This window comes from Eufriesea mexicana, unplaced genomic scaffold (genome assembly GCF_001483705.2).
Source record: "Eufriesea mexicana isolate 0111107269 unplaced genomic scaffold, ASM148370v2 scaffold1357, whole genome shotgun sequence".
NCBI classification, from domain to species: domain Eukaryota; kingdom Metazoa; phylum Arthropoda; class Insecta; order Hymenoptera; family Apidae; genus Eufriesea; species Eufriesea mexicana.
In genome coordinates this window covers 231,678-244,897 of record NW_016909472.1, presented here as the reverse complement: position 1 = coordinate 244,897, position 13,220 = coordinate 231,678, and positions in this window count along the sequence as shown.

Sequence of the window (13,220 nt, the reverse complement as noted above, 5' to 3'; positions counted from 1 at the left end):
GCGCTATGCGATTTCGTTCCAGATTGAACCAACTATACATGTACAGAAAGTGTGCTCAAAGAACTTCTTTTGTATACCTATATAAATTAGATCTAACTTACACCTAGCTTTGATTAAGTCTAATCGATGTTCCTACGACGAGAACAAAATATCTGAAAGGAGCTTTACAGAGGAGAGATAGATTTTAGTTTGGCACTGATTATCAAACATGCATTTTTTGAAAATTTTTAGATTTTCTGATAAACTCATTTAGATAAATTTCTAAAGAAACCTTTGGAAAACGATGCCAATTTCGCCGTGCAGAGGTGAATACGTAATCGAGATCTTGGACTGTAAACCCAAAATCAATCGTCTTAGTTGCATATATCTCGGTATTCGTACTGTTGTCAAGGAGAATACCGAGTTCAGACTCTACTTGATTCGTAAATCCTGTAATGAGACTTTATAAGAATCTTAAAGTAATTTTCCCTTTGAGAAGTATTATAACTTTTCTGAATAGATATGTCGCAAACATAATTTGTTATTTGCGATCTATATTGAATAAGCCATATCCAGATGAGACTGTTGCAGTATCTATTAACTGTAGACGCTAGTCAGGTACATTGATTCACAGTCCTATTGGTACCATGTCGTATCTAAGTACACTCTCCAACTTTGAGTGCAACAGAGACCACTATATAGAAATCAGAGCGGGACAAGTTCCTGAGTCTCGGGGCAAATCGTGCATAGATCGTGTCGGGATCGTGACGGGACCTAGAAGCTTGCACAGTGTCCGAAATATTTTCGAAGTTGATGTCGGGTCAAGTCGGCTCGGAACCCCGAAAATTTGTAAGTTTTGAATACGCGAATCAAAAATCTGATGAGATAGCGACAATAAGCCCAGAAGTTTTTTAAGGACAACAGTGCGTCGTTTTTTGCACAATTTTTCTACATTTAATAATATTCTACATTTGAACTTTTACATTTAGAATTATTATCGTAATCTGCATAGTCCATTATCCCAAATATTTTGAGGGTGTTTGTAATATCGCAGTGTTACGGAATTGCACCTTTATAGAAATATATCGCAATTTGTACTTACATTGTAATTTAAATTAATATTTGACGTTAAATGTAAAAATCATCTTACCATTAATCAGGTATACACATTTACAAATTCTATCTTAATCGATGCTAGACAGCTTGGAGAGTATTCGTCCATAGTTGATTCAGTTTGACTATCATGAACGTTATTTTGAACGTTTTCAAACTTTTGCTTTCATCACTTGACTTCACGATCTTCCTTTTGATATACATATGTATAATCAATTTTTCGATATCCTCTTTTATACCACTTTCTTTGACTTTTCGTTCCTTTCTTTATTCACCAGTCAATTGATGGTATAGTGTGTTACTACTTATTGCCATTCCAATTACTATCTACCTCAAATATCTAACAAAAATACCTTTTCATTAACACTAGATTTACGGAACGCGTCAATTTGACGGAAGGGTTGCTTCAATTATACGATGGTAACAGATTTAGTTAACTTATATTAAGACTGTTAATATAATACATAATTGTTTTTAAATTAAACTAATCGTTAAAAAAAAGGCATGTGACTTCCTTTACCTGTCAATTTGACAGGTGTCCTTAGAAATAGGTATACAGATAACGTCCGTAAACCTAGTGTTAAAATTAGCACCTTGAATGGCTGACTTATGACAAAAAACATTTTCTATTAATTTCATTAGTAATAAATTATTACCTTACCTTCATTGTCAACTTCTTGGAACATTTGAAAATCATCGCATAGTCCACGGATTATCAAGAGCATTCGATTCACGTAAGTAATATTTTATGTAATTCAATTTTTAAGATTACTGTAAGTACAGCGTGCAATTATTAAAATGTTTTCGCATGTAAGACATATTACCTACATAATAGTTAATTGAAACTTAAACGAGATATCCTCCAGCGTCCTTAATCAACCCAAATTAGAGTTACATCGCGAAGGTGATGTAATTTATGTTCCGTTTTATAACGATCGGAACATCCAGACACCTGCGTCACACTGAAGAAGCCCTAAGGAAGGGTCTAAGAAAGAAATATCTGAAACTAATTACGAGTTGACATCACAGTCTCGTTCAAAATTCCTTAGACCAGCTTTTACATTTGAAACATCTGTATCGAATTGAAAAGAAATCTCTGAGGATTGCATTTTTTGCTCTATTAGACTGTGTTTCATGAGTAAATTTGAACGATACTGTATAAAACTAATATATTTTATATAAACCAGCAATAAATTAACAAAGTACGATCTTTTCTCTATGAAATTCTCCGTTGATTGATCGTTTTGAATCTGAGTTGAACACTGTGTACGAAATTATCATAATGAATATTCATAATTATTGCAAATTTTCAATTTCTTTGATTACAGACAAATTTTATTTGTATTGTTATAGCGAAATTTATTGATTAGCTTAGCAAAACATTTGCCTGTCGAAGCTCCTAAGAACGGATAAATTCCATCGTAAAGTTATGTCTGAGTAATTGCCCATCGCATGAATAGCGTTGCAACTATCGGTTTCAGTCCATTTGTTTCCTCGATTTTTGCAACTTTGAAACAATTTTACGGTCCATAATTAAAATAATTTTCCATATGAAACTGATACAAACGTCTGACATCGTTTATCGCTAGTATCGTTAGTATCGAAAATTAATGTTTTCTTTCCCAGTTAAAAATAATTTTGTCATTTTTTTATCACATTTGATACATTATTGCAGGATATTTTTAGACGTCGACAGGTATAGAGGTCCCGTTAGCGTCTGGCGACCAGACGAGCCTGGGGAAGTTGGGGCCAGGCCACGTGAGGTAGCCTCGCTCAACCCCGGTTTTCCCCATTATAAACTGGGGGTGACGCGTCCGAGGGCACCTCTCGGGAAGGGTCCCAGCGTGGGTGACCCTTCGGAGAGCCTAACCTGAAGGAGGAATCCCTTCCACCCCAGAGCGTTACGTGGAGGGAGGTTTCTCCCCCTTCTGGGCAGATCCTTGCCTTCCAGACGGGCTTAAAAGGGCCCGCTTTGGAAGATAGAGTCGGGATTTGAGATAGTCATCAGAGAGTTGAGATAGTCCTTGAGAGAGTTAAGACCGAGAGTTGTGATTGCAAGAGTTACGCGTTATTGAGAGTCGAATCGAAAATACAGACTGCAGTGAATCTGAGTATTCCAAGGTACTCTCCAACGAGTAGAGAGTGTGTGACTCTACATTATAAATGTTATCGTTTACAAAAGATATATTTGAATCTGATGAATAATTTGTACAAACGCGTACTTTGTGGTAAAATTTGAATATCACCCTACTGTTGAATTGTAAATTTCTTCACACTACTTATAAGTTAAAAATCTGAAACAAATGATTTTACCGGTTATTTTGCGTTACTCTTTGATGATATAACAGGATAAAACTATTTTTGGTCAAATAACAGAAAATTGAAGCTTAAGTTTGTAGTCTTGTTGTAAGTAATATTTTTTTAATTTACAATATATATAAAGTGAGAAACTTTTATTATTTTAAGATTTCAAAAGGAAACGTGTGTTACTTAAGTTATTTCCATAATCATCGACATATATAATGATGTTAGATTCTGCATTACTATATACCGATTTAAGAAACCTGAGAGCCAATTTACTGGGTCTTATGACGAAACATTATTGACTATTCTATCACATTCCATTTGCCCTATTTTGTAGAGAATTAACCTCATCTTCATTTTCGAGACAGATTTACTATGCCTCGGTCATGAAAGAATATTTATAGCAAGAAAACTATATATAAAACAATTTTAATTATCTCACACTATGGAGTACACATATTTTTTAATATAAATACTACGAATAGGTTAATTGAAAAGCTTAAAGTGGCATGTGTTTTTTTTGTGACTACGTAAATTGCATGGTTTAGGTGTCGGACATCATTAAAAATGTAATAATATTTTGCAACTTTGCTTTTCTCCTAACTTCAAATAAATTCACAAAAAATTCTTGATGAAGAAGTAAAAGAAAATTACATGAAGGCGTCAACTGTTGCGTCTTTAAGAATTAAGTTACCCTGTTAAGACTACCATTAATTGTAAGTCCGTGGAGTCAGTATTGTGTCGATAAATAAAAGCGTATTCTTATTTACAAGCATAATAGTCTTTATTTTAATAGTTTATAGTTACATTATAATTAGTCTTGTTCAATAAAACTAAAATACGAATATAGAATAATAATTTTTGGAAAATACGAGTTTCTAATTATTTGCAGTTAGAATAGTCCTTAGAAATTGTCGCACTTTGTTCTTGCTTGTATTTGTTCTTACTATTTTTCTGTATTGCTCTGTTCTGAATTCATGTCCTTAAATCCTATTTCTCTTTCTACTCTGTTAATTTTTAAATCTTACTCTGAGGCTTGCGTTCGCTTTTTAAATTTTAAATCTTTCTGAGTTTCTACAATATTTTTACCTTGTTCTAACATCTAAAGAGAGTATCCTAGAATAAATTTTTGAAAAATATAATTCTCTTTTTAATTTTCTTAAAATTTTTAAAAATAACAATATTATAAATGTTCAATGGTGTTTAATAATATTGTTATCAGATACATATACTTTAAACAAGTATATAGGGAATCTAACGAGTGTGCAAATTTGTTAAAGAACTGTTTAGAAAGCAAAAGTGCAAAATAATAATGAATCGCTAAATTTTATTATTTGGACCTTTATTCTTGAACATATAATATATATACATTACAGAAGATTAAGCATTAAAATATCTACGTTCTTGACTATAAACCTATTTATTGAAAACTTGTCAATAATTCCAAATATTCTTTCTATTATATAAATGTTGCAGAACAGAACAAAATGCACACAAATAATCGAGGTAAGCGTTCAATATGATTCAACGAAAGCTGCAAAGAGAGTAAAAATTGGAAATATAAAAAAATATTAACAAAGCGGATTCTTTTGGAATAAGAAGGGAACTTTTGTGGTAATGATTGACATAGATTTTAATACATATTGATGTAAAAGTAAGTGATGTTTGTATGAATGTCAATATGAGCGAATTTAGGTTGCTATGAAAAGCGAGTATGCACGTAATGAATGAAGTATGATATGAACTGTGTACATTTATGTAATGTATGAAAGAAGTGAGGACAAATGAGTGTAGTAGGATAGGTCAGTTACAATTCAGAATTTATTGAGAGTAGATGTTGAATTAGAAAAGGAGCCGGGTAAAAATTAAAGCATGGGTAAAATAAAACTCTCTGTATTGTAATAGAGCTTAAATGTAAAGAAATAGTTATTTGAAAAAGACATTTTCTAATTCAATCGTTAACAGACAATATACGCTCACAATCAGTTAATTCTTATAATTATGATAGATTTTTTTATATATATATTGTTATACAGCAATAACTATTAAATAATATTAATTCATTATATAGATTAGCCGAAGGTATATTGTCTATTAGCAATGTCGATTAAACATAGCTATGGTATTGCTTATGAGAAAGAAAGGAGCGATGACCGCTTGGCGGGAAAGGGCCATACAAGCATTTCCAATGGATGTTTCCTTAATCTATTACGACTTCTTTTTCAGAAATATCTATAAAATCCTGTGCTAGAAATGTATAAATGTAAAAAGAGTACGCAAAAGCTACGTACATCGGTACATTCTTGAACTTCAATGCCTATTTATAACCACTTAAAGCTTCAAAATATTATAACCGATGTATTCGGAGATATTTCTTCTGTCATTTGAGACCAGTTAGTGCTTTTTAACGTTTCTAGTTTTCACCCGATACTTCGATTTTTGTTAACGATTTTGTTTTTACAAAAATTCGATTTTTTCGAAAACGTATTTAAGACGGGTAACTCTACGAGAATCACTCAATGTATAATGCAAACAAAGAACCTTGTTGATCATATAGTTTGTTATAACTGATCAAAACTATCGCAAACTAATACTATATAATGTTTCCTTCGCGTATTCTACGAAATATTACAGGAAACAAAATCATAAAGTTTAGTATCCAAAGTTGAATTTTGTATAAGGTAACAATACATGAAATGTCGAAATAAAATTGATTTATTGTTTTCGTTGATTTATGCATGACTTCCATTTATATTCGTTGTAAAAAGTAAAAAAAATCTAAAAATCTTCAAGTTCTTACTTCCCTAGAGTAAAATAGTTTTGAATATAAAGAGTTAAAATTATATAAATTACAAATAAATTAAAAATTTTTATATTCCAAAATTTCATACGCAAATTTAAAACAGTACACTCTCAATACGCTCCAAGTAAAATAACAAATGACGTATTTGCACTTAAAATTTCTCATTATCTGCCATTTTGTACAGGGATTTCCTCAATCCTCGAACCATATATATCAGAGCGCCGTTCAAATTGCAGGATCGCCGTGTTTACGGGAAATCTCGTCACTTCTCGAATCGTATTGTTGAATCAATATTATTGCAATACAGTGTTATAAGAAAAATACCTCTATGTTAATAAGGTATCGGGAAAAAATCTTTTGCAACACTAAAGATATTAAAGATAGTTGTGGTGATTCCAGCTCTTTCTTCCTAAGATTACTTCTATTGCAATTATTGAGTAATCTTTGAAACTATACATTTAGTATCCAGTCCATGCTTCACGTGTTGACACATACATTGGTATCAGATTTGCTCTCCAACCAGGTTGGTATACTGATTCTTATATCGATGTAAGCCCTGTCCAATACTGCTATGTCGATACTAGTCTACACACATTGCAATCCACATCATGAAACCTAGGTGTTGATACACGTGTTGCAGCATAATGTGCAATATGTAGACGCCTTAACATTCTAAACCAAGCATTCGCACGTCTATCACTTTAATTCAAATATTCTTCAATCGTATCACGTAAATTCTGTCAATCCCATAAATATAAGCACCTTATCTAATCTGATCGTCGTAATATTTTCTAAAATAGGATGTTATTCATTATTATTATTATATTACATGATTTCTATTTTATACTAATATTTGTATCATTCAAAATGTATTTCGAATAATTTTCTTCCTCTTGACAAATATATTTAATGGACACAATTTTCAATGTATCGTTGAATAGTTAGATCGAATAAAAGTAAAATCAACATAATCGAAAATAAATTGTATACAAATTAAATACAAACCTAAATACCAAATTAAATATAAAATTGAATACAAAATGAAATACATATCATTAAGTAAATATTGAACTATAGATGTAGCATTCAAATTGTAAGTTTTCGAATTATATATCTCAGAAACTTGATAATTGCTGTTCAAAACCTACTGCACATACATAATAATTTTTATACTTTTATGTATTAATTAACAAACCCACGTATAATTGGCCTTATAAAAGAAGAAGTTATAGAATAAAGAAAGATATCATGATATGATACATGGATAAATTCGTTTTACTACCAGCTACAATATTACGTTAATAAAAATATACAGTTCATTTTAAAAAATCACTAACAACCTTGTAATTTCTACTTATATGACTAATTCCCTCCCCTAAAGTTATCTTGATTTGTGAGAAGATATACGTGTGCTGTTGCCTCTGCTCACATTCCCATGTCACTTTAAGATATTCATCTGTGCAAAGGCTTTTATTTCACAATAAACGATAGTCTTCTGCAGCCAACCAATCGTGTTACACCTTAATTATTATAAACCTTGCTCTAAACCGTGTAGTACTTCGGTTAAAGTAGTAAGTCATTAAACGTTGAGTTTAACATTGCGTCTATCGCAGACTTAATTGCAATTCTTATATTTTACGTGTCTATGGACATCGTCCTATGATACACAAAATTCATATCACGATTTCGCATCACACGAAAATTGCCGTCTGAACAATTCCATTGGATTACATGTACGATCGATATCCATCATACGCGAATCGCAATTCACGAATCACCGTGTGAAAGAGGGCTAAGCCTTCGATCGCTCCGTAAACTCGGGAAGAGAGAATATGAGAGAAGATCAAAAATTGCAATTTCTATGAAATTTATCATTTTTGAAGATATCGTATATTATAAACTATATATTCTATGTTCGTGAATTGTATTGATATGAATATAATAAAATTATATTTAACATTTTCTTTATTTACAACGCGACAAGTGAAGTACGTAAAATGTATACCACTCACCAAAAGTCTAGGTTTATAGATAATACAGAATCTAATTTATAAAATATTTTTGACTTATTTTTAATACTATTATAAATATTGTTTTTATTTTTTCTCGCGTACATAGACACAGAAAATTATCAAAGTGAATTATAATATTTAAAATATCTTCTTTATAAATGTTACAGGTTTTGTATAATCTAGGTATCCTTGAAACTAATTTTTATAATTATTTGATAAATATACGCCTTCAAATATTTTGTAGAAATTCCTAAAAATATTATTTTAATTCTACATACTACTTTTTTACTTCATAATCCAATTCATCCCAAAGATTCACCATTGAAGACAATATATTATCCGACGAAAATTGATATATCTTTATCCTTATAACAGTTAAATCATACATACGATATACAATGATTACGATATTGTAAAATATTAAAGTTTGCGGATTAGATTTAAGTGTAAAACACAAACGTAACAGATGTGCCCAAAATTTTTGACCAGTAGCGTATATATTCGTATATTATTTTTACCTATTTTAATAAATTCATCTAAAACATAGACATGCATTTATGAATCACCCTATATATCTGTTATCTAGATATATCTGAGAAACGCATAATGCTATGAGATACAACACGCCACTTACCCCAAAACTTCATAATGGAACGTATTATTAAGCTTAAGCGATTTAACCATGGAGTATTATACTTGCCTAGCAAAATTTCTAACATCAGAAGTGGGATCTTAACGCGCAAATCCGTAAGATCCGTAATTAATGCATGTACGAGTATAAATATACGAATTTAGTAGAATATTAAAGACGAAACCAAAATTTGCGAAATTGTATAGTAAAAATTTTCTTAGGAACGAGAAGTTGGAAGACGCAATTGCACCACGACCGAACATCGAAGGTTTAGTACGATGCCTATTAGAATGCATTGCAAGCAATAACGCCGCGTGTGCTGCACGTATAATATACTCTGCAGAACCAGAAAGATGATTAGCGAGACAGCGCAAGGATAAGAGGAGTATTCTGTTCATTTCGCCTGTTCATTTCACCTCCAATGCTTCCGAAACTTCCACTTTTAAGTTTTTCCTGGCACGCGCTAATCTGCACTACGCGCCAAAATTAAGGGATCGCTAATTTTGAGCGGAGTACTTGTCGATTTTCAAACTGCTGTAGCTCCGTTAAAAAAAAGGACAAACTCTAAAATGGACGAATATTCATGTCCGTGGGATATTTTTTAACAAAGTTACGAGTTAAGTTACGAGTTAAGTTCCGAGATCAAGAATTTTTTGCCCAAAATTAGTGATCCCTTTATTTTGGCGTGTATCTTTTTATCGTATGTTACATAGTTGGCACTTATTATGTATCTATGACAATGTCTTTATTTTGTTTTCACCTATGACACGCATATCACCGACAATACTTAATATTGGAATATTCTTAACAAGAGATATTAAGTAATTCAAAAATTCTAATTTTTTTTAAACTCGGTGGGTTTATTGCAGACCTTGAGAAATGTTGTATACTGTCTTTTTTGTTTTACCAGCTACGATTCGTTCTTTCAGAATAAAAATATCCCTTATAGGTTTTCGGGTACTTTCCTATTATTTACAAAACGTATTTTTAAAACTATGATAGGGTTGAAAAAATATATCGAATATATTAAAATAATAAACATTTTTTACTGACAGAAGGTACTCCTCTTTACTGCCACTAAATGATGTTTTAGTTTCTCGTATTAAAAATTTAGTTGCAATATTAACACAACAAACAAATATGAAATTTTTCACTTGCAGAAACTGCGTGGGTATAATTGTGTAACTGTGTCTAGAGGATGGTAAAAATTGATTAGAAACTTCAACATCTTTTACATTTTTCTCAACTAATCTGCATTCACGAAAATGTATTATATTTCTTATTGAAAATTACTCTCATCTGCGTTATAGATGTTGTCTTTAACAATGTTCCTTACAAATATATCTAAGCACAGTTATAATAAGACTTCGCACGGGAGAAAAGAATAAAACATCGTATAATAACGGTAGAAAAGAATTTTTAATTGAAATAAAAATTTTTTACGGTTTTGATAATGTAATCGTAAAACACATAAAAAGTTGTTAAATTTTCATTCTAAACATTTTTTCATACCTGCTGTATATAGTTTTATGTTTCATATCTACTGTAGTCTTAGTGTAGTTTTAAAAATAGATAAATAGATGAATGGGGAAGCACTTAAATACAAATAAAGCGTATTTTTACCTTGAAAGATCGAACTATATTTGATATAAAAATAGTTTTCAACATCTCCTCAGATTCCCAATAAACCTAAAAGATCCAGAAAAATTAGAACTTTTGAAACATAATGTCTCTTGTAAGTAGTATGTGAGTTGAACCAAATTACATATAAGAAACTTAAAAATGACGTAATACTGATTTAATGATTTAATGATATTGACGTAACGCGCGTGACAAGAAATAATATTTAATAAAAATATTTATCTAAAGTAGGTTTAATAAAAATATCTACATTTTAAAAATAAATTTAGTAAAGTAAAGGAACTACGCGTAAAAAATTACATACATAAATTTCTTAGATTATTTTAAAGCAATTATTTTCAAAACTCACGTATGGAACAATTTTCTAAACCTGTACCAAATATCTTAATAATATCTTAATTTTTATTTATGCAAAATTTTGACAGAGTAGTGACAATTTCAAAATATCGAGGATATATATGAAAATTAACTATAATACACAGAAATCACTTCACGAATAATAAAAATCTATAACTTGCACTCATGTAACAACGAAAATCATAATAAAATCGTGTCGTAAATGATCTGATAAATTGAACTTTTATCTTTGGTTATATTTTATTCCCTTGTGGTACAAATGCGCGGAGGCTTGAGTCTTCTGAGATGCGTGATGCAGACGGTGGGTTGTCAAAAAGTGCCCCGTCGAACCCTTCAGCCAGGTTTTTATAGGCCCTATGACGACCCAATGCGTCACTCAGTCCTGCTTCGAAAATTAATAAGCTTGATGGTTCCTCGAAGCAAACATAGATCTCGATGCAGGGTGACGCCATTCAAATAAAGACTCCTCTCACAATCGTGCAAATCAATTGTCATATCCTTGAGGGTTGTTCGTCAAAGTGTTCTAACATCATCAATAATTCAAAGATAGTCATAATTAAATTCGGATATCGAACCTGCATACAAGAGATTCCTAAACTTTTACAATTAAGACCCACTTTCGAAAATTTTCGTTTAGTCGATGTAATAGTTTGAAAATTTTTATCGAATATGAACTTAATTAATACAAAATTTATGAATCTGATACATACTGTGGCATTTCTAACGTGCAATATCGCAGCATAAGTCGTACCAAGAATTAAATAATTTAATATTTTGACGCAAACCACCCAAAATGTACTCGCGAGCCATCAGTGAGTTGGGACTCATGATTTGGAAACCTCTATTGTATATCGTTGATAAATTATTCTAATTCGTATTAACTGTCCTAAATAAAAACGTAGTCGACGATTATACTTCATATCAGACAAAAACTGAATATGTGTACAAAGATGTCAATAAATGGTTAAGAAAAAAGTATTGTAAACCAAGTCCTATTTCACAGCTGGAACAGCTGAAGCAAGAGCGCACAAACACTGAAAATTATTCTCCATACCCATATCGTTGGATAACTATTCTGAATCATAGTACTCAGAATACAACGTTGAGCCTAAGTTAGTAAGTTAAGATAGTATTTTTAATTATAACTCAAAGATTTTTAGAAATTCGATTATATATTTATGTATATTGTCATTAACCAGGAAAAGGAAGAAAGAAAAAAGAGAGAAAAATATACGATATACATGGTGTACGTCAATTATTATTAATATTGGGATTATGGATAAAAAGAAATAATTATCTTTATTTTATAATTATCTTTATTCTATCCTAAGGAATGTATATCAAATGTATTCTGGCTGTTTAGATGCAAAGTCAAAACTAGAGTGAAGAAAAAGGGTATGCGATTGCAGCACGTCCTGGTCCCTTAATTCTTATCTAACGCGTGAAATAAACACTTCACGCGTTCCCGGAACCTCTTCGGCGCATAGTTAAAAGATATATCTATTTCTCCTAAGAGATTGATTTTTCTATATACGTTAAGCCGTATTTTATTTTTAACAATTAACGTAACTATATCGTCAAGTATTCAACAATTAATACACAAATAAGGTTGATAAGATTAATTTGTGATTTTGATATTACAATACAAATTATAGAATCTGAAATCAAAAAATTAACAAAAGTTAAGTTATTTTATGAAAAGAAAGATTAGTTTGTTAAGTGTGACATACAAATTAAGAAAGTCATTTATAATTTGTTTTATCTATAATCTGATTTAAACAAAAAAAAACAAGATATGATTAATGTTAATGAATCAAAATGAATCTCTTAAGTTATTGCAGGATAATACGCTAGATACAATTGTAATGGTAATGCAAATTAAAAACACAAAAAGAGAATGAAAATCAACAAAGACAACAATTAATTTTCTATATTTTTTCTTTTTATGTTATATTATTTAAAGTCGCATTAACATGTTTGGTCATGAACGATCATCTATAAGTAACTTATATTCTATTAGATCTTGGAATATATACCAACATCCTTCAAAAAATTAATGATATTCGTAATGTTTTCAACAGAATTCATTATTTTATTAACGTCTTTTTTAATTGCATAATTTAATTTTGTTAATTTTGATGTTTAATTACGATTATACAATAGTAATAGTGGTTGTTTTAAAAAGTGAAGGATATTTATCAGAGTACAGGGTATTATAAACTATATATATATTAAATTTTAACGATAAAAAAACTATTTACATTAAATATATACTTCATGTGCTTTTCCGATAGTATGAAGTACAATACTATTGAACTCGGAATCTATAAAAGATTTAATTTTCCTCCATAATTAGATTCTTAAAAGAAAAACTTCTTTT